Source organism: Callospermophilus lateralis, unplaced genomic scaffold (genome assembly GCF_048772815.1).
Source record: "Callospermophilus lateralis isolate mCalLat2 unplaced genomic scaffold, mCalLat2.hap1 Scaffold_43, whole genome shotgun sequence".
Lineage (NCBI taxonomy): Eukaryota > Metazoa > Chordata > Mammalia > Rodentia > Sciuridae > Callospermophilus > Callospermophilus lateralis.
Genome location: NW_027514380.1, coordinates 12,755,796 through 12,774,191, shown reverse-complemented (window position 1 = coordinate 12,774,191; position 18,396 = coordinate 12,755,796). Strand labels below are relative to the sequence as shown.

At 46.8% G+C, this 18,396-nt stretch overlaps 1 pseudogene; it reads right to left on the bottom strand.

The window, feature by feature from the left end:
• Window positions 1-240: 240 nt before the first annotated feature.
• Window positions 241-18,396, bottom strand: part of LOC143389087 (E3 ubiquitin-protein ligase RNF213-like) — a 29,295-nt pseudogene continuing 11,139 nt past the window's right edge.

Below are 18,396 nucleotides of genomic sequence, written 5' to 3'. Positions count from 1 at the left end.
CAAGCAAGTTCCTGAAGAAGTCCCTTTCTGTACAGTCATTTCTATCCCTAAGTATTATGCCCTGACTCAGCTATCAGGGAGGGCAATTTCCTGAACTGAACTTATCTATGCAATGGCCAGCTGATGAGCCACATTCCCCCATGGGACTGGATGAGGGCCCAGCACTGACCTGCAGGTGAGGGCAGAGTGGGCTCCCAAACTCTGCATTTCACCAAGAGAAGTGCCCAGTGCTCACATTGTCTAGTGAAAGACGTACTTGGTCAACAGCTGACACAGCCCAGGAATCTGGCTCTCGGTCCCCAGAAGCATGTGCTCCACAAAGAGTGCAATGGAGAAAACTGATTCCACTGGGTTCTGTCAAAAGAGAGTGCTATACACTCAGCTCCAACAGAGGACTCTGAGGCAGGAGGAGGGGATGAGAAGGCAGGTGTGAGGCAGCACAGGAAGATGAGCTGGCAGGAAAGGTGATCCACCAGCCCTGTCCTCAGCACTCCCCCAGGTCTCCATGCAGGCAGGACTTGGGGTCTCACTTTGCTACCACAGCATGTGAGATACTGCCACTGTGCCCACTCTCTCAAATGCTGCACACGGTGAGTCCCTCTTGACCCTCAAGGCCCAGCACAGGTTGGGACCCTGCCCAACCCTGAAGGCCTGCCCCTCAGCTTGCCCTGCCTGCCCCTGTCTGTTCTCATGGCTCCCTGCCACCAAAGTGGTTCTCAAAGTGCAGCTTAATTACCTGCCTGCCTTTCTGTGGCCCTGGGGCACCATGGCCTCCCTGCATGTGGTTTTTCTGTTTCTGCAGCACCTAACAAGATGCCTGGCACTCGACACGGTTCATCAAAGGCAGAGTGAGTGCACAAAAAGCCCCTCCCATGGCAGGAGCACCTGCTTACCCTGCTTTCAACTGTACCAGGACCTGGATTCCACTGATGAGTACAGGCCAAGCATGCCAGGGTGAGCCAGGCTCTGGGTCTCACCTGACCTCTTCAGTGACAGCTCTGGCTGTGCTCCTGCTGTCTTGAAAGTACCAATCTGAGCAGACAAGCTACAGTGGTATGAACAGCTTCTTTCCCAGCTGCATCCAGGCCTGGGGACTTGGCTTTAGGGTGTCTCTTGTCAGAATTTCAGCACAAGTCATTGCAGCAAACACATCTAGTGAGAAGAGCAGAGCAATCATGTGACCCCACAGGGCCCCTGCTTCTCCATCCACCTGCTTCATTGGCTATGGTTCCCTTAGACCAGATCTCTGGCAGGGGCAGTGTTTGCATTCCAGGCTCTTAACCTGCTCCTTTGGGTCTTGGGATACAGAAAGCACTAGCCAGCTGTTCCCCAAATCTCTCAGCTATGTTGACTCACATGCCCCTGAAGGGTCTTTTCTTGTGCTCCTGTGTACAGACCAGGGCCTGGGCCTCCCTCCCAACTCACTGTCAATGGTGTTATGCTTTTGTGCGGCTTCAGTGAGGCTCTGCAGAACCTGCAGGTGGATGTTCACAATTTTGGAGAATTTGTGCAGCCAGATCCTGAAACGCAGATAGGCAAGGTGCACCCACAGCAAGCAGAGCCCATCCTTGGGCCTCCCTGAGGCTGCTCATAGCTCACAGACACAGGACCACAGGACCATCTGCAGAAATTGAGGTTTTGAAAATTTTTCAATATTTATTTTTAAATCATAAAGATATGTTTTCCTATGAGAAATCAGAACTATTCAAAAATCACGAGAAAGAAAATTACAAGCCAGACTCCCTATCTCCTGACTTGCTTTTCAGTACAGCCTCTAGCCATTTTCCCAGCTGTGCCTTTCCTCAGAATCATCCTCAAATCAGAATCACTCTGTTCCTGATTTTTTCCACTCAGGATTAGATTATAAGGATACGTCTATCACTCATTTTCTGTGAAAATATTGTTTTCAATGGTTGCAAACAACTATTTTAAAATTGTCCTACTTTAATATGTCCCTCCTTCATTTATTTGGACACTTAAATTGTTTCTAATTCTTCTTGATCAGAAACAAAGCTGGAAAGCCTTGCTGTGAGCACCTGCCTGGACTTGCCTGATACTCACAGCATGGTGAGCAGCTGCCTGCCCTTCTTTTGGAAAACTCAGTTTTGCCAGATGAGCAGGCACAACTGGCATCTGAAGACTGTTTATCTTCTCTTGACTGACTGGTTGGGCTGAGCATGGGAGCAAAGCCTTCTGGAAGCATGCACAATTATGCCCTGTACAGCTGACTAATAACTTCTACCCATTTTAAAAATGAGATATATTCTGCTCAGTCCCTGAAACACCTTGCTAACATTTCATTATGCTGGCTAGAGTATGTTCTCCCACATTCTTTACCTTCTTTTTCTGTGCTGCATGTGATTGCCAGGCATCTGAGTTTCCATCTCAGGCTTGGCTTCAGGTCTGCAGTTAGTACTTGTCTAGCATGTCTGAGACTCTTGGTTTCCTCCCCAGTTCCAGAAACAAAAAGTGTCAACCATTCCACTGAGTTTCACTTATTATTTTTACCTTAAGAGGTTAGTTACATATGTATCTTAATTTTGTCAAGAGAAACTCAGCAATTTCAATAGAATGTTACATGGAACCTGGGGCTTCTTAAGGTACTAGTATGCCCCATTTCTGGAGGCCTTGGGGAGTGATAAGGACTGGTCATGTGATCTGCTCAGGGGACATTCTGAGCCTAGCATCCTTCATGACTTCATTATGTTCTCCCACACAGCAGCATTAGATCTCAGAAGCTGAGTTCTCATGTTTGCCCCCAGTCCATACCATGCAATTTCCACACATGATCTTGAGTAGGTACCTGTCTTTAGCTCCTCCCAGGTGGACACTCTCATAGTCAAGAGCAGGAAGTCCCTCAAATAGTACTGAACCAACTCCTGCTGCAGATCCCTAGGGAGCTGCACAAGAAACATGCCCAGGGTAATCTGATGGAAGATTTCTACTAACTTATCTGACTGTAATTTAGGGAGAAAGCCAGAATTGATTGAGACAATTAAAGCCACAAGCTAAGAAAAGCTTGCTCCCTAGGAAGGAGCCACAGGCTAGTGTAGCACCTGGGGGTGACACAGAGAGAAAGTGATATTGGCTGCCTTATGGGACTAGAGAGTGGTGGATGTATAAACTAGGGAACATAAAGGCCAGCAGGATCAACATTCAATTTAGGCCACACTAGCCCCAACAGGAAAAAACATCTTAGCGAGTCTGAGTTTTGTGCTGTATGTCTGTTTGCTGTAATGGGGCCCCAATAACCCTGGGTTCCCAGGAAATCAGGACCAAGTGGGCTGCTCATCAGGGCTGGGGTCAAAGACTATGCCAATCAGAGAGATTTGCCTTCCAGCAGATGGAGAGTTTGCTCCCAGCTGCACACTCTGCTGGACCATCAGGGTTCTGTAAGGCATTGCCCCAGGTGAAGAAACACCCTCTCAGCAGGAAACAGACTTCTACACATTGGTTTAGGACAAGCAGCAGAATACAGACCCAAGAAAACAAGTTCACTTGGAATATATGGTTCTCTAAGTCAATTTTGAAAAGATGCTTTCACATGTATGTGAAAGATGATTTCCAAAAACACAGCACTGTCACTGGCTTTTCTGGAATGACCATGGTCAAACTCAGCCCCCAGCATGTGAAAGCAGAGTACACACTCTCTAGCTTGTGTGACTCAGGAGAGACCAATGTCTTAGCATGGAAGAAGGGGATACACACCTTTCATTGCTAGTATTTACTGAGAAAGCTTAATGGGACCTTTCCTGGGTCTGAACCTCAGGATTGGAATGGTCAACTTGCAGCAGGTAGCAAGCCCTGTCCCTGCTGGAACATGCTCCAGTTCACCATACTGCTGGTCAGTGCATCATTAAATCACCTCACAGGCTCCCTTGATGGTGTGATTTAAAGGCTTCTCACCTCCTGGAAACTTTCACTCCTTCAGCAGAAATTTCAGAATGAAGGCAGGACATGAACTTGAGCCTATTCCACATGGAAAGTGTGAAAACTACAAGTCCCATAATTTACTAGGTGCTAGCTGCTGTCTGCCCACTAATGGTCAGGCAGTGTCTTTGTGGGTAAAGTCTGCATCAGGCCAATCTTGAGCAGTGCTCACTTTTTACATCTGTGATATACTGGGCCTTGACCCAGAGCTCTTCCAGATAGTCCCTGATTCTCCAGCTGAAGGGGACACTGTTACAAGCACCCTCAGGAAGGCTCATATGGTTCTGCACCATGATGGTAAACATCTCACTTTTGTATCTGCAGTTAGGTGAGGTGAACGAGAGGTGAAGGTGCTGTGGGCCAGGGGTGGCTCCATGGTAGGGTGCTTGCTTGGCATGTGCAAGGCCTGGGTTCCATCCCCTGCAACACATAAAAATAAAACAAGGCTGCACAGACAGTTGCTGTCTCCTTTTATGGCCAGGGCTCCTGCTTAACAAGAACTGGAGGGCTACCTCATAATCCCTGTTTATAGACAGAATAAAAGCAGGCTGTCTATGCAGGGCATAGGAGGGGTCCAAAGCCTCAGGCAGAACCAGGTATCTAGGGCCTGTACCTGTCTCTCTCCTGCATCTTATTGGCCTATATTCCAGAACTGAAGTCCTTGCAATCTGAACAGAAAGCTTGGGGAAGCCCCACACAAAATAGGGAACAGTATAATGAACATGAGCTTGATCAAGGACATATTCTTTCCAAAGGGAAGTGTCCCCACTGCACACAGAATCCAACCTGACTTTCTGAACTATCACAGGTGCCCTGAGAGGAGAAAATGAGGAGAGAGACAGGACAAAGACCTGCCAGGATGCCACAACCTCGCAGAAGGAGCTGGCAAAACATTCCTTGGAAAGCAGTGTCTACATTATCAATCCCAGGAAAGCGACTAAGGGTGCTGTGTGGATTTTTATTCACCTTATATTATTCATCACAAGCAGAATGTTCAACACTTACTGTTACTAAAAATATACATCCACAGCTGCCCAGGCTGGTGAGTCTGGTCCAATCAGAAGCTTCAGGTTGCCATCTCTGTCAATGAGCGAAATTATGCTGGCCAGCAGAGGGGTGACTGTGCCTTGGACCCACTTCCAAAGGGTATGTCTGCAGCAGGGGTGGGACAGGGGACAGGGGACAGTGGCTCAGCATCACAGCCAGTGATGTTCTTGACACCTCCTTCCTCTGTGTCAACAAGCTTTCTAGCCTACAAGCCAAGGCTACAAATTGAAGTTTCCATCACTTTTAAGTATAAGAGACTCATAAATACAATTGTCTTAACATTATAAGCAGGATGTATGGAACTTAATTTTAAATCTAGTAATAGTAACTAGTGCCTTGAAAAGGTGAAGAATTATTTGCTGCATTTTATATGATTTTTTTTCAGAACAAGACTACTAGGTTCTAAGAACAAATCTAATAATGACCAAATTCACTATAAAATTAAATAAATTTTTTTAAAAAAATGTAGCTATAGATAAAATATAATAAAGATGAAGAGACCAAACTAAATTTGATACAAAGTTAAATAAGAAAATATGTTTATCAAGAATTCGGCTTTTCTTAAAGATGTTTCTGTAACTAACCCTGAGTACTTTAGACTGACAGTGCTTAATTGGTTGAATTAACTACATCTCACGTTCATGCTAAAATGATATATATTTTACATAATGAAAAGTGCCACAATTTCTTGTGGTAAAGGATATAATTAATAAATATTTATGTTGAAAAAGAAAGTGAAGCCCTTTGTAGGGAAATTTTTTTTCTGAGTATACAATACAAAGGATTCTACAGCGAATTTAAAAATATCTACTGAGAAAACAAACATCCCATTAGTCAAGGACATCCCTTGTCTTTAGACCCCAGGCTAGAACATGCACAGAGGATGTAGGGAAGGCAGTGAAAAGACCCTGGGTTGGAGCAGCTGAGAGCCCTGAAAAGTGCTCCAGAGTAATGCAGTCACCACAGAGGGTCTCCAGGAGACCAAATTTGAAATAATTTGAGAATTAAAAAAAAAAAAAAAACAAATGAAGGCAACAGGCTATATAACATGATGAACTAAAACCCAGAAGACTTCTGCCAGAAAGGACTCCAAGGAGGCCAGGTATCTAGCCCCAAGGGTATGTGATATTAAGTCTGAGAAACACAGTGCTGGTGAAGTGTCACAAGATCCTGTGACAGAGCAGCAGTTTCCCAAGGGCCTGCCAGCCCCAGAAATGGGCATTGAGGATACAGGGCAAACAGGTCCAATTATTCTTGGGTGTTGCTGGTGACCAGAAGAAACTGGTCCAAGGTGCTGTAGACCATGGGACAGTGAAAAAGAAGGCTGGCAAACCCAGTAAGGCCAGAGCAACAGTGGCAAAGGGGCGATGGGAACATGGGTTGGACATGTGCTAGGGAAGGGAGACCATCCAGAGAAACAAAAGCATATTCAGTTTCTGGGCTCACAAACTTCCTTCAGAAGGTGTAACTAGGAAAGAAGTCAAGGAGCACTGCAGAGAGAACTCAAAATGGAAAAGCTCCTGTGGTGAGGAAGCCAGCACCCATGGGCCCTGGCCGCCCAGGACTCTGCCATCACCCACATTTCCCCTGTGAACCACGTGAGGCAGCAGACCTGGAGCCATGGGGTCAGAAGAGCAGAACTGGAGGGATCTTGGAGGACGACCTCATTGGCCTAATATCACTCTGCCCACAGGTAGTTTCAGACTCTTAGACTCTCCATCTGAGACCCTGAGCAAACCTCCTGTCCCCATAGCACAGGCTCTTTAAAGATTGTCTTAAGTCTGAAGAAAAGTGTTACGGTTTTGTAGAAAAAGGATCACGGATAATAAAGACACTCCTGGGTCCTATTTTTGTACTTTCTGTTACTTCAAGCAGTAGCCTGAGAAGATAATTTCTGTTACTTCTCTGCACATCTCCATCTCAATTTTAATAACCTTGAATGGCAACCCTGCTGCTATTTATGACATGCTGGCCAACATCCTATGAGAACAATATTTTTTAAGTTCTCTATAATGAAATAAAGTAAAGTACACAAAAGCAGAGAGAGAAAGGAAGCCAACAATCTCTATGACCACCATTCAGGTGGCAAACATCTTCCATGACCAACACCAGGTGGTCAATAAACACCCCAGGATCACAACCTACATGGTCAACAACCACACATGACCATCATCCAGGTCTGTTTTGGGATTTTGGAGCAAAAACATAGCTCTGCCCTCCTCAAGTGGAGAAAAATACAGCTGGTGTGCTCCTTCCCCTGAGATGGTATAGCAGGTCCCTGCACTGCCCACTGCTCATAGTACCTGAAGGTGCCGGCCTCCTGGAGTGCATCCTGGTTTGCAGCTTCTCTCCCCACCCACTCCTTCTTGCTGCAGAGCTTGTTCTCTTCTTGATTCTTTAGAAAGATGGAGAGGTGAATCTTGGATATCCACAAAAACAAGGCTGTGAATAGGCAAAAGGCACATAATTTGGCCACCTGTCAGAACCAAATTAGAGGCTCTGCTGTGTTGCTTGACCAGTTCTCTTGCAGAGGGAAGCCACAGGTCCCCTGGCCAGGCCAACTCTAGAGCAGAATTCAAGAGATGTCCTTAGATTCCCGCTATGCCAGCTGCATCTGCCAAGACACAAGAACCTAGAAGGGCAACTCGCCACACTCGGCCACCTTATCCCCACTGCTCAGAAAGGGCCTGCTGGGGTAGGATGAGAAGCAGGGATATGTCTCATACCATGGCACACAATGTCCCTGTTCAAGAGGCTGAGGAGGACGGTGACTCTCTTCATGTTGCGTGTGCAGCTTTTCTCATCACTGAGCATCCCCATGGCACTTTGCACACAGCTCCTCAACAGTCTGGTGGTGTCCAGAACCTGTGCCTGCCAAGGGAGACAGTACATCATCTGATGCTGCCATGTCCAGGATGGGTGAAAACTGCTGCCCACACAAGAAGGTGACCTTGTGTCCACATGCACAAAACAACAGTGTCTAGTCTCTATAGTGAAGCTGACCTATTGACCTCCCCCAGCTGATCCCTGTGAATTGGACAACTCCCAGAGGATCACTGTCATGGTGGTAGCTGATATCATGAATTTGGCCAATGGTTGAGGGACAGGGCAGAGCTGACTAGGAGCCTTCATAAAGAAGGAAAAAGCAGATCTTGTCCTAGTAAATCCCCAACAATTCCAGCATAAAGAGAAGGCAGGGCTCAGCATGACCCTGGCACAGCTGCCTGAGCTCCTCCAGCTCAGCCATCTGCAGCCAACAGGGAAACAGAGGAGAACTCACATCACCTCCCCTCAGATTGGTAGCCTCTCATTCCATCTCCTCTGAACTCTCCTCTTTCATTTCCATTCCTGCCACCCCCCCTGACTTGCTGGTCTCTGCCTCCATCACCTCCTCCTGGTTGCTTTTTGATGCAAGCAAAGGGAACAAAATCAAGTCACCACTTGGAGAAGGAAGGGGGTAGGTGGTACCAGGTCTTTGCCTAGGCTGAGCCTCACCAGGGTTTCCTGTCTTAAATTTCAGTGGCAGCCCCAGTTAAGGGGACATTTGTCATCCACTAGTCAGGTGCCCCACAGCCCGGGCTGAGGGCCTGGCACATGACCCACAGAACACCAGCTAATATACTGGATGCTGCTCCTTGGCCTTCCCAAGACCCTGGTTATATTGACCATGCACCAAGCAGTTCAGTGCCACATCCTGAGTTCCTACTATGGGCAGGTGTCAAGACTCAAAAGTGACTCAAATGTGGCAGCCATGACTCCAGCTTCACAGGAGGCTGGCTAACTTGGCACCTTTCACCTGCCTTTCTGCCCCCACCTCTGCAGACTGCCACCTTGCAACTCATGCTTTAGGCTGCCTCCTGGCATGAACAGGTGGCTGATGGTGACACTCTACAGCTTAGTCACATCAGCAGCTATGACTGTGGACCTCTTCAGGTCATCAATGTGCACAGATCACCATAGCCCTGTGAAGAACAAAGCCACCAAGTCTTCTCACATCTGTCTGCTTTTTTCTTGTTATAATCAGGGATACACCTCTGTCCAGATGTTTAATCACACTACTGTCAGAGGGATGATTGGTACCTCAAAGTCTACATCCCCAAACACACCAAAACCCATTAAACCCCCTACATCACATCAGCTCACACACCATCAACGTGGGTATCAAGGCTGATTAACTGCCATGCAAAGACTACATGATATGGATCCTGCCCACAGTTTTTTATGTGCATCTTACCATACTTACTGTCCCATAATTAGAAAGTGCTGCAAGGTGCTGACAGTTTGGCTTTCTATCTATGAAATTATTAAACTGTTTCCCTCTTTCCAAAATACCAATTGTCTTATATAATCCAGCTGGTGACCTTCCATAGAAAAAGGGATGGACTGATTTGAACACAGTACTTCTCCAAGGAGCAGGCACAAAGAGTTAACACTAAGTGCAAAGGGAAGATCTCTGAGTCATTTGTATAATAAAGAGTAGGAGCAGGATTGAATCCTGTGCACTCCTGAGGTAGGCCAGGCCATACTGACATAGCAGCAGCAAGTCCCAGGGTGATGGCTATGAACAGTGAGCCCAGAGAAGGCCAGAGAAATCTGGAGTTGGTGTCTGACATAGACATGGGCAGCATGGGACCCGAAGAAGTGGCCAAGACATATTTAAAGACAGTCACTCATCTTTTGGCCCTACCTCCATGGAATCCCAAGTTGGATGCTCTGCTCCTCATCCAGGAGAGTTTTGTTGCTGCAGTCTGGATGGGCACGAATAACTGAGCCGCCACAAAGCCAGGTGGGTTCAAACAGCAACTACTTTATTTCAACTCTCATGTGGCACTTCCAGAAAAGCCCCACACTGGAAATCCCTCCTCCGGCACTTCCCCAACCAATGGGAACTCTCCGGGAATCCCCACGAGAACTCCAAAGTAGAAAAAGAAAAAAAAGATTTAATATATGCTCACATCTTTGAGTGGTGCCTGGCTGCTTGTAAGCACTTATTTAATATTACTACTAAATGAGCATTAGATATTTCATTTTAACATAAACATTCCTTTCTTGTATTTTGTTTTGTTTTCTCTGGTGCTGGGGACCAAAGACAGGACCTCAGACATGCCAGGCAAACTCAGTACTACTGAGTTACACCTCAGCCAGGTCATCCTTTTATAAACCTTGCTAAATTTATAGGAGGCCATTGTTTTGGACTAAGCTCTTGAACTGGGCCCCCAGAAACCAGAGTAAAACTCAAAACAGACTCCCCCATGCCAAAGCTCCATGTACTCCCACCAAGCTGCAATCTGGACTTGAGGGAAAATCAGGAGCACGAAATGCTGGTTCCCCAATGGGCCAGCCCCAGTGGCAAGCTGCTGAAGCTCCCCGCCTTCATCCTTAGGCCAGAGCTTACCTGAAGCTGACCAGTCAGGCACTTCCCCATTGTCCCCTGTCCTGACTTCCCAGGACACCACCCAGGGACCAATCTGCTTTTTGTTCTGTGTCTGCTGTCTCCCAACTTCTCTGCCCTTCAGGATGCCACTCTGTTTTACAGAATGAAGCCTTGCCCGGTCCTGTATGATCTCTGAACTAGTTTTCCCTTTGACAGACTCTGTTGTGGGGAGCTTCACCTCACATTCAAGCAGCCCTGAGTTCCTTGTATTTTGTTGATTTCATTAATAGCAGAATACCTATTGAGAAAACAAAAATCAAAACAAAGCAAGCAATGGAGCAAAATCTAAGGTGTGTGATGGCTGATGGGTGTCCCAGGAGCTGTTGAGGCTTTACCACATTCCACACAATGCGAGGGGCCACCACATCTCTCATGAGAGGAGGGTGTCTTCCAATTCATAGGATTACTTCCTCCCACTGCTGATCAGAACCCCCATTCACCCTGAAAGACTCAGGCCACCCATATGCCAGACGATGGGGCTTACTGGCCTTCCCATTTTGAGATAGTAGAGTGTGGTATGGTGCCCCTTGAACACCCAGTGGCCACAGACCACCTCCCTAAAGGATCTGTCTGGGCCTTAAGTTACAACAGGTTCACCATGTTGTAAAGGGGCAGAAATCACTCTTACATTATGTGAGGTAATAGAATACAGCAATTATGAAAGCAACAGATTTATGGATATCATAAAAATATCCAATAAATATTAATTTATTTTTATAGTCTTACTGCCCTTAAACTTATGATAAGTTCTTTTCTTTCTTTTTATGCAGTGCTGGGGATCAAATCTAGGGCCTCAGACATACAAGACAAGTGCTGTACCAACAAGCTACATCCCAGACTAAACTTTAATTTGAATTATATGATTCATAATAAAAATGATCAAAAAAAGACTGCAAATGACTGTAAATGCAGCTTTAACACATTCTCCTACACACTACAAATATTCCATTATTGACGCATCTTGCATTTCACAAATTCAGTGCCATTAATGACCTTTTTGTTCCACCTTTTCTCTCTAGGTTTTCTAGCCCATGTCAAGAGCTGGGAGGGAGAGTCATTCATATTTCCACACTGTTTTCATGGAAAAAATTCTTCAGGATGTCCTGGGGACATTTGGCTTCCTATGTTTTTCCAATAAAATTACTAGCTGACACAATGAGTTGAGCACTATGAATACCATCACCAAAATTCATCTGGACAATGAGGATTTTACATCTGATTATCTTCATTAAGCTTCCTCTGAAAGAAAAAGGGAATCACCCAAGTGAGTCCTCTGTCCTAAAACATGGGCAGCCACAGCTCAGGAAGCTAAAGTAGGAGGCTCACAAGTTCCAGGCTAGCCTCAGCAATTCAGCAAGACCCTATCTCAAAATTAATAATAATAAAAATTAGCGCTGGGGATGTGGCTCAGTGGTAGGGCTGCCCTGGGTTCAATCCCCAGCACAAGTGAAACAAAACAAAATAAAACAAACATGGATCACAACACTCCACAAAATGAAGGGAATCACAGGCCATGCAGAACCCAGCATCCAGGTGGGGTCTCCATCCATAAGGTGAGGATGCAATCCACGGGAGAAGGAAAGGGCCACACAATGCTCAGGAGACAGATGGACATGACTGTCTTACAACTGGGGCCAGAGGGGCATACCATGAGGCTGAGCAATGACCGTCTCATAGTATTCAGAGTTCCTTACTGGTGGTTACCACACTCTGGCTTGCCACACTACATTCCCAGGGCAGGGGCCAAGGTTAATGGGCAGGTATGACACCTCACCAAACTTCCTTGAGGAGTGAGTACTCAGTGTCAAACTGCTGCAGTGACAAGATCACAAGTATCAGGGCCAAGCCCTTAACTTCTACCCATAGGGCCTTGCAGTCATGGCTCATCAGCAGTCTGGAGAAGGCCAGCCCATGAGGTGTCTTTTAAGTAGCACCAGTTGTGATCCATACCCCAACCTGACTGTGCAGCTTTCACCTATGACACTAAGGGCATCTGAACATGGGCATGTAACATGGGCACACAAGTCGTCAGCTGGAATTCAAGCAAGGGCACAGAACACCAGGTCAGAACCAAGGGCCAGTGGGCACTCAGACAGAAAGAAGCCCAACCCAGAGCAGTTTTTATATACAAGGAGTGGCTGAGGCAAGCAGGATCTCCAGGGTCAATAGATGGCAGAAAGAAGGCTTGCCCTGACTAAAAGAAGCCTTGATCTCCTCCTGAGATTCCAATGTCTCTCTTCCAGCTTTGGACGCTACCTGAGAGCCTTCTGACCCTTTAGCGCTCAGCACAATGCCATTACATCTTGTAATAGCACAATGCCATTACATCTTGTAATCTGACTTCATGCTATCAAATGGAGTTAGCCACTGGCAAATCTCCTTCCCCTCAGTAGTTTTCCATTTTCTTCCATGGACCATATCCCATGGTGAAAACCCAGATATTCCCAGGCACATAGGACCTCAGCTATCCAGACCCCATTTTTTTTGGTACCAGGGAACAATGCAGGGGTTTAACCACTGAGCAATAACCCAGCCCTTCCTTTTAATTTTTATTTTGAGACAGGGTCTTGCTAAGTTACTTAGGGCCTTCAAAAATTCTGAGGATGGATTTGAACTCTCAATCCTCTTGCATCAACCTCCCAAGCCACTGGGATTACAGGTATGTGCCACTCTGCCTGGCTCCAGACCCCTTCTCTGGACCTGTCCTTACTGACAAGCTTCATATTCCAACATCCAACCACATAGCAGACATCCACAACTATCCAAAACAGATGTCACCACTGGCTCCCAAACCCATTGCTCCTTCTTGGGGTCTCCATGATGATTGCTCAAAGCTGCAATGAGCTCAGGAAGGCTGTCCTCCAACTCCTGCCACCCTTCCATGGTTTTGATGATTAGCCCAGCCACACTGCCTGCTAACAATTTGCAGTTTGCACCATGCCAGAAGCTTCCTGACAGATCTCTCCTCTCAATGTCACTCTCTTACTCCACTGTCTTTTCATCATCCAGCAATTAGGACATGTCTACATACACTTTTCTTCATAGCTCCTCTCTGAGCAGTCAAGACCAAGCCCAAGGCTGTCCACAAGCCCCTCCACATGTCTCTCCACCTACTCCATCTGCACAATCCAGCACTCACAACCTGAATTTCAAGATCTGTCAGCAGTCCCTTCCTAGACTCCTGCAGAGATGCAGATTCAGACTCAACACCTGTGCCTCAAGGAGCCCTCTGCCTCTGACATCTACCCAGCCAGCCCTCATGGCCAGCCTAGGAGATGACTTTTAAGGAGAACCAATTATGATTCATGCCCCCCACCTGGCTGCACAGCTTTCACCTGTGACACTAAGGGCATCTAAATGGGAGGCATCCTCATCCTCTACTCTTAGGCTGTCCAATGATGAGAAGCAGGCCAATATCTTATATCCCAGGTGGGCCCAGTATTCTGGGAACTGAACATTGTGCTAGTGCTGCTCTCAAAATAGAGCTCTGCTCACAAACATGTGAGAGAGGCCAAAATGGACTTATCCTCATTGTGCCTAACATGGAGGGACATACGGGTTTCCCAAACTGAACAGTGCCTTAAACAGGTTTGAGACCTTCTGGCACTGGAGATAGAGGGCTCATGGGTGAAAGAGAAAAAAGGAAAGGCTGTGGGGGTAGTCACCTCTGTGAACATGTCATGGCACTCCAGGTCCACATTGTGAAGATGGGCCTGGAGGAAATCTGCAAAGGAGTCATGCTGCCGCTTGTTCCAGTATTTGTGTGACAGCACCTGCACCACAAATGAGCCCAGAGTGGATGTGCTCAGCTGCACCACAGCATGTGGTGTGGCACAGTACAGTAGGACCAGCTTGGCCTCCTCAGACACCCTGTGGTACACCTCCTCCATCAGGTCCCCAGGGCTCTGCCTCCTCACAGCCTGCAGCACCACGGAGGCACAGGCGTCGGAGTGGAAGCTGATAAAGACATCAGCAGGGCTGTACTTGTGCCCAGTAAGGAATTGATGGGCCTTCACATCAGCAAACTGCTCTGCCTACTGCATGAGCTCCTGCACGATGTTCTTCTGCCACCCCTGCAGCACTGAGCTGAGACCCAGGTAGTGCTGGTTAAAAAGGGGCATGGGGAACTGATCGTACACCATATTTTTCTTCTCAATGACAAGCAGGTGGAAGTCAGGGTGGACCCGACACTTGACACCATGGGTGCTGAGCCCGAGGTCCACGTACTTCTGACCCCCGAGGTAGATGTAATACTGGTTGAGCACACCGTACATAGAGGTGCTGCAGCTTTAGCAGCACCACCATCTTTCCTGTCTTCATGCAGATCTTCACCTGGTTGATATTTCTTCAGATCTGTGTGTGCTCCTGATCCCAGGGAAAACTGGAACCAAAGATGATCTCAGGCTACTGGTGCTCACTGAAGAATGATTACTTCAGGATCTGCAGGGCCATGTAGTTTTTGGTCAGTATGAGCAAGTAGCGGGATTCAGCTTCTTCCAGTTCCCCAACTCTGCTTGATGAGTTTCAGGGTGCTAACTGACCTCTCCCATGCACCTGGCCTCAGGTAAACTGGCCAGGAAGTTGTCCAAAGCAGGGATGTCATCTTTGCCCCTGATGTTCTGAATGACTGCCTCTGCAATATCCTGTGGAGAAGGCTTCTTGTTAGATGCTCTGGCAGTGGAAAAGACCATCTTGATGAGGCTATAGTAGTTGTGAAGCCCAAAGAATTCCTTGTTATGCCTGCTGCACACTGTTTCATAGGCTTTGGAAAAAGGAGTGAAGTACCCTTGGACCCTGTCCTGCACCAGGCTATCTGAAGAGCAGATCCCTCTGGCACTCTCTATGAGCTCCTTTTCACTGGGCCTGCCATGGGACACAAACTACCCTGGTTCTCTTGGCAGGATCAAGGGCCCAGTTGAAAATACCTATGAAGCCAACTTTTTGGTTGGGGGCAGGATCACCTTCAATGCACCCATCTTCCAGCAGTGGGTGCAGAGCCTTCAGGGACATTTTGGGGGAATCTTCTGCCAAGCCAACCTCATCCAACACCACCACAGACACATATTGCTGCAGGCCCTTAACATGCTGAAAGTGAGCACACTTCTTGAAGGTGTTCATGATGCCATGTGGGGTGCAGTGGGGGCTACACTGGAATGACACCAGGTGGACCTGCTTCAGGCTGTGAAATAGAGTGGAGTGTGAGGCCTGGCCCTGAATGGCATCTGCCATGATGATGGTCTTGGCAAGAGATTTGGAGCTGCCAGACTTTCCCACCAGGAAGAGGGGTATCTTTAGCTCAGTGCAGTTGATCATCCTGAAGAAGTTCTCCTTCAGAGCCAGGTTCCTGGCTATGGTTTTTCTCAGAGGCATCTCACTCAGGAAAAGATCCTGTGCATGCATGATCTCATCCAGGATGACCCTGCTGTCATTATATGGTTGTGGAAAATACCTGCAAATGGCTCTGCAGTAGGATTCCATCTCCTTTAGGGATTCATGGTAACAGACCCCCACATCCAGCACCAGAGACCAGAAGATGGGGTCTCTCCTGAAGTTATTTTTGCTGACACTGATCTCATAGAGAAAGGTGTTCAGCTTCACCAATAGTACTTTGCTGTGGCCATGAAACCAAGTGGACACTTTCACACAGCACTCCACATCCCAGAGGCTGACAAAACTGCACTTACTTACACTGTTGCTCATGAACCTCTGAGAGGCAGAGAGCACTTCTGTGATCACATGACTCTCATCCTCACTGATCCTGATGTAGTCCAGCAGTCTCTGCACAATCTGCTGGATGTAGAACTTTTCAGCAGTGTTATTTAGCTGCCCAAAATTTCACACTAGAGGAATCAGCCTCAGGGGCAGGGCATAGACATGGTACACCAGCTGCCTGAGGGGAATAGAGCACAGCCTGTCTGCTGTCTTCTCTGTACTGACCCTGTATCCCAAACCACCTGACTCCGAATGGCAGATGGTCTCCTGGGAGTGCTTCCTGAAAGAATTGCAGGCATCTATGATGTATGTGCAACTCTGAGTCCTCCTCCAAGGACTGGCCATCCACAGTCTAGTCACACAAGACTTCCTTAATATAGCTTATGGCTTCTCTTGTGTTGGCTTTGTCAAAAAACAAGATGGTGTCTAACTGGTGTTGGTTCATATTGGATAAGGCAGTTTTCTCAGTCTCTAACTCCTTGAAATGAATCATGGCTGTGGTTGTTCCTCCATGGACCTTGACCTGTTTTATGGTCTTAGCCCAGGCATCAGCATGCTGCAGATCATTAAGGAGTTTAATGAGCCTGGTTTTCCCACAGCCGGTTTCTCCCATGATGATAACTGGGATCCCACACCAGAACATCATTTAAATGGCCAGAATCTTGAGCATGTTTTCCATTGTAAGATCATATGCATTGTCAGGGATAAGGGCCTGAAGAATTCCTAGTAGCTGGCAGGAGTCTCAAGAGTTTCTCATGTCTGAGCAGGTTATCAAAGTCAACATTGAAGGGAACCCCCTGAAGTAATAATCCCCTGTACAGTTCTTCTGTCATGGCATCTTTCCTGATTATCTCCCCATTGAGATGGTTGATGACATCAATGCTGCCATTCTCATTGGGCCAGAGATGGTACCTCTGAATGTCATGGTCTCATGGTCACCATTGAAGAACACATATGGTTGAGGCTCTGACTCCCACCTCCTCCAGAGAGTGAATGGGGCAAGTTTTTCTTCATCAACCCCATCCATGGTGACTGTAAGCTTCCCTTGGCTTTGGTCAGAAGTATGAAGTGTTGGTGTATCAAAGTCTCTTGCCATGACAACCATAAAAGTAACCACAAAGTTCTTGAAGCCCTGTAGTATATCTCCAGTAAAGTCTGCATTGCAGAACACAGAGGCCTCACAGTCCTTGAGCTGAGAGTTGAGGAACCAAACAAAGTTCTGGAGCTCAGAGCAGGAGGGGTTTATGACCCCACAATAAATTAGAAGGTGCTGGATGCACTCCCCTGAGTCTTCTTGATATTGAAATGTGTCTAGGTTTTGTTTTGATGGAATCTTTTTAAATATTGGAAAGGTCTTTGGAAAGAAGCACTGCAGAACTCTCTCTCATCTATTCCAGGCTCTATGAAGCTCCTCTCAGGGCTCAGCTCCATAGCTGTCACTTCTTTGGGAGGTCTGCAGGTGACTCTGGGGAAGATGTCAAAAAACTGAACTGAGGGACATGTGGATTCTGCAAAGAAGAGACATAAATAGAAGTTAAAATTTGTTTTCCTGAAAGACGCCCATATGATTTAACCCTCCATGTGGTCTCTTGTGGATAGGCCTTTATGAAAACAGTCTATTGAATACATGTGGCTTTCTGCAGCCTCTTGTTCACAGAGGCTGGCATCTGCATGTTAGAGCATTACAGAAGCTCAACTATGGCAGCTGCATTATGAACCAGAAAACTATTTCCAATCCTGTGGCTTGATCTCTCCACCATGTATGAACAGATGTGCAACAAAAGGCACCTTTTCACAGTTGAACTATTTTTTTCAGGTTTTCATGCAGTCTCAGCTAACAGATTTCCATAAATGAAGTCTCAATGCCATCTTCACTAGCAGTAAAGGAGACAGTGGCCATCAACAGAGGAATCTCCCACACTCAGAATGCCTGGGATTCAACCCAGACTTAGGACCAATCTGACATATCCATACAAATCCAAGATGCTATCAATCAACACGAGAGTATCATCATTATAGATATCATTAAGATTTAAGTTCAAGCATGCATTTTCTCTTACATGTACTCATAGCTCCCCTAATGTGAAAGTAGAACACAATCAAGATGTGTCAACACAGGCTACAGGCCACAGAATCAAAGGTGTGCCATGACCACTTGCAAATGCCCTGTGTAAATACCAGCTTTGTAGACCTTATTGGCAGTACTGAGTTTCCTTCTGAAATTTCAATGATATTTAAATAGAATGGGTTCCAAAGCCACATTTTTCCACTTA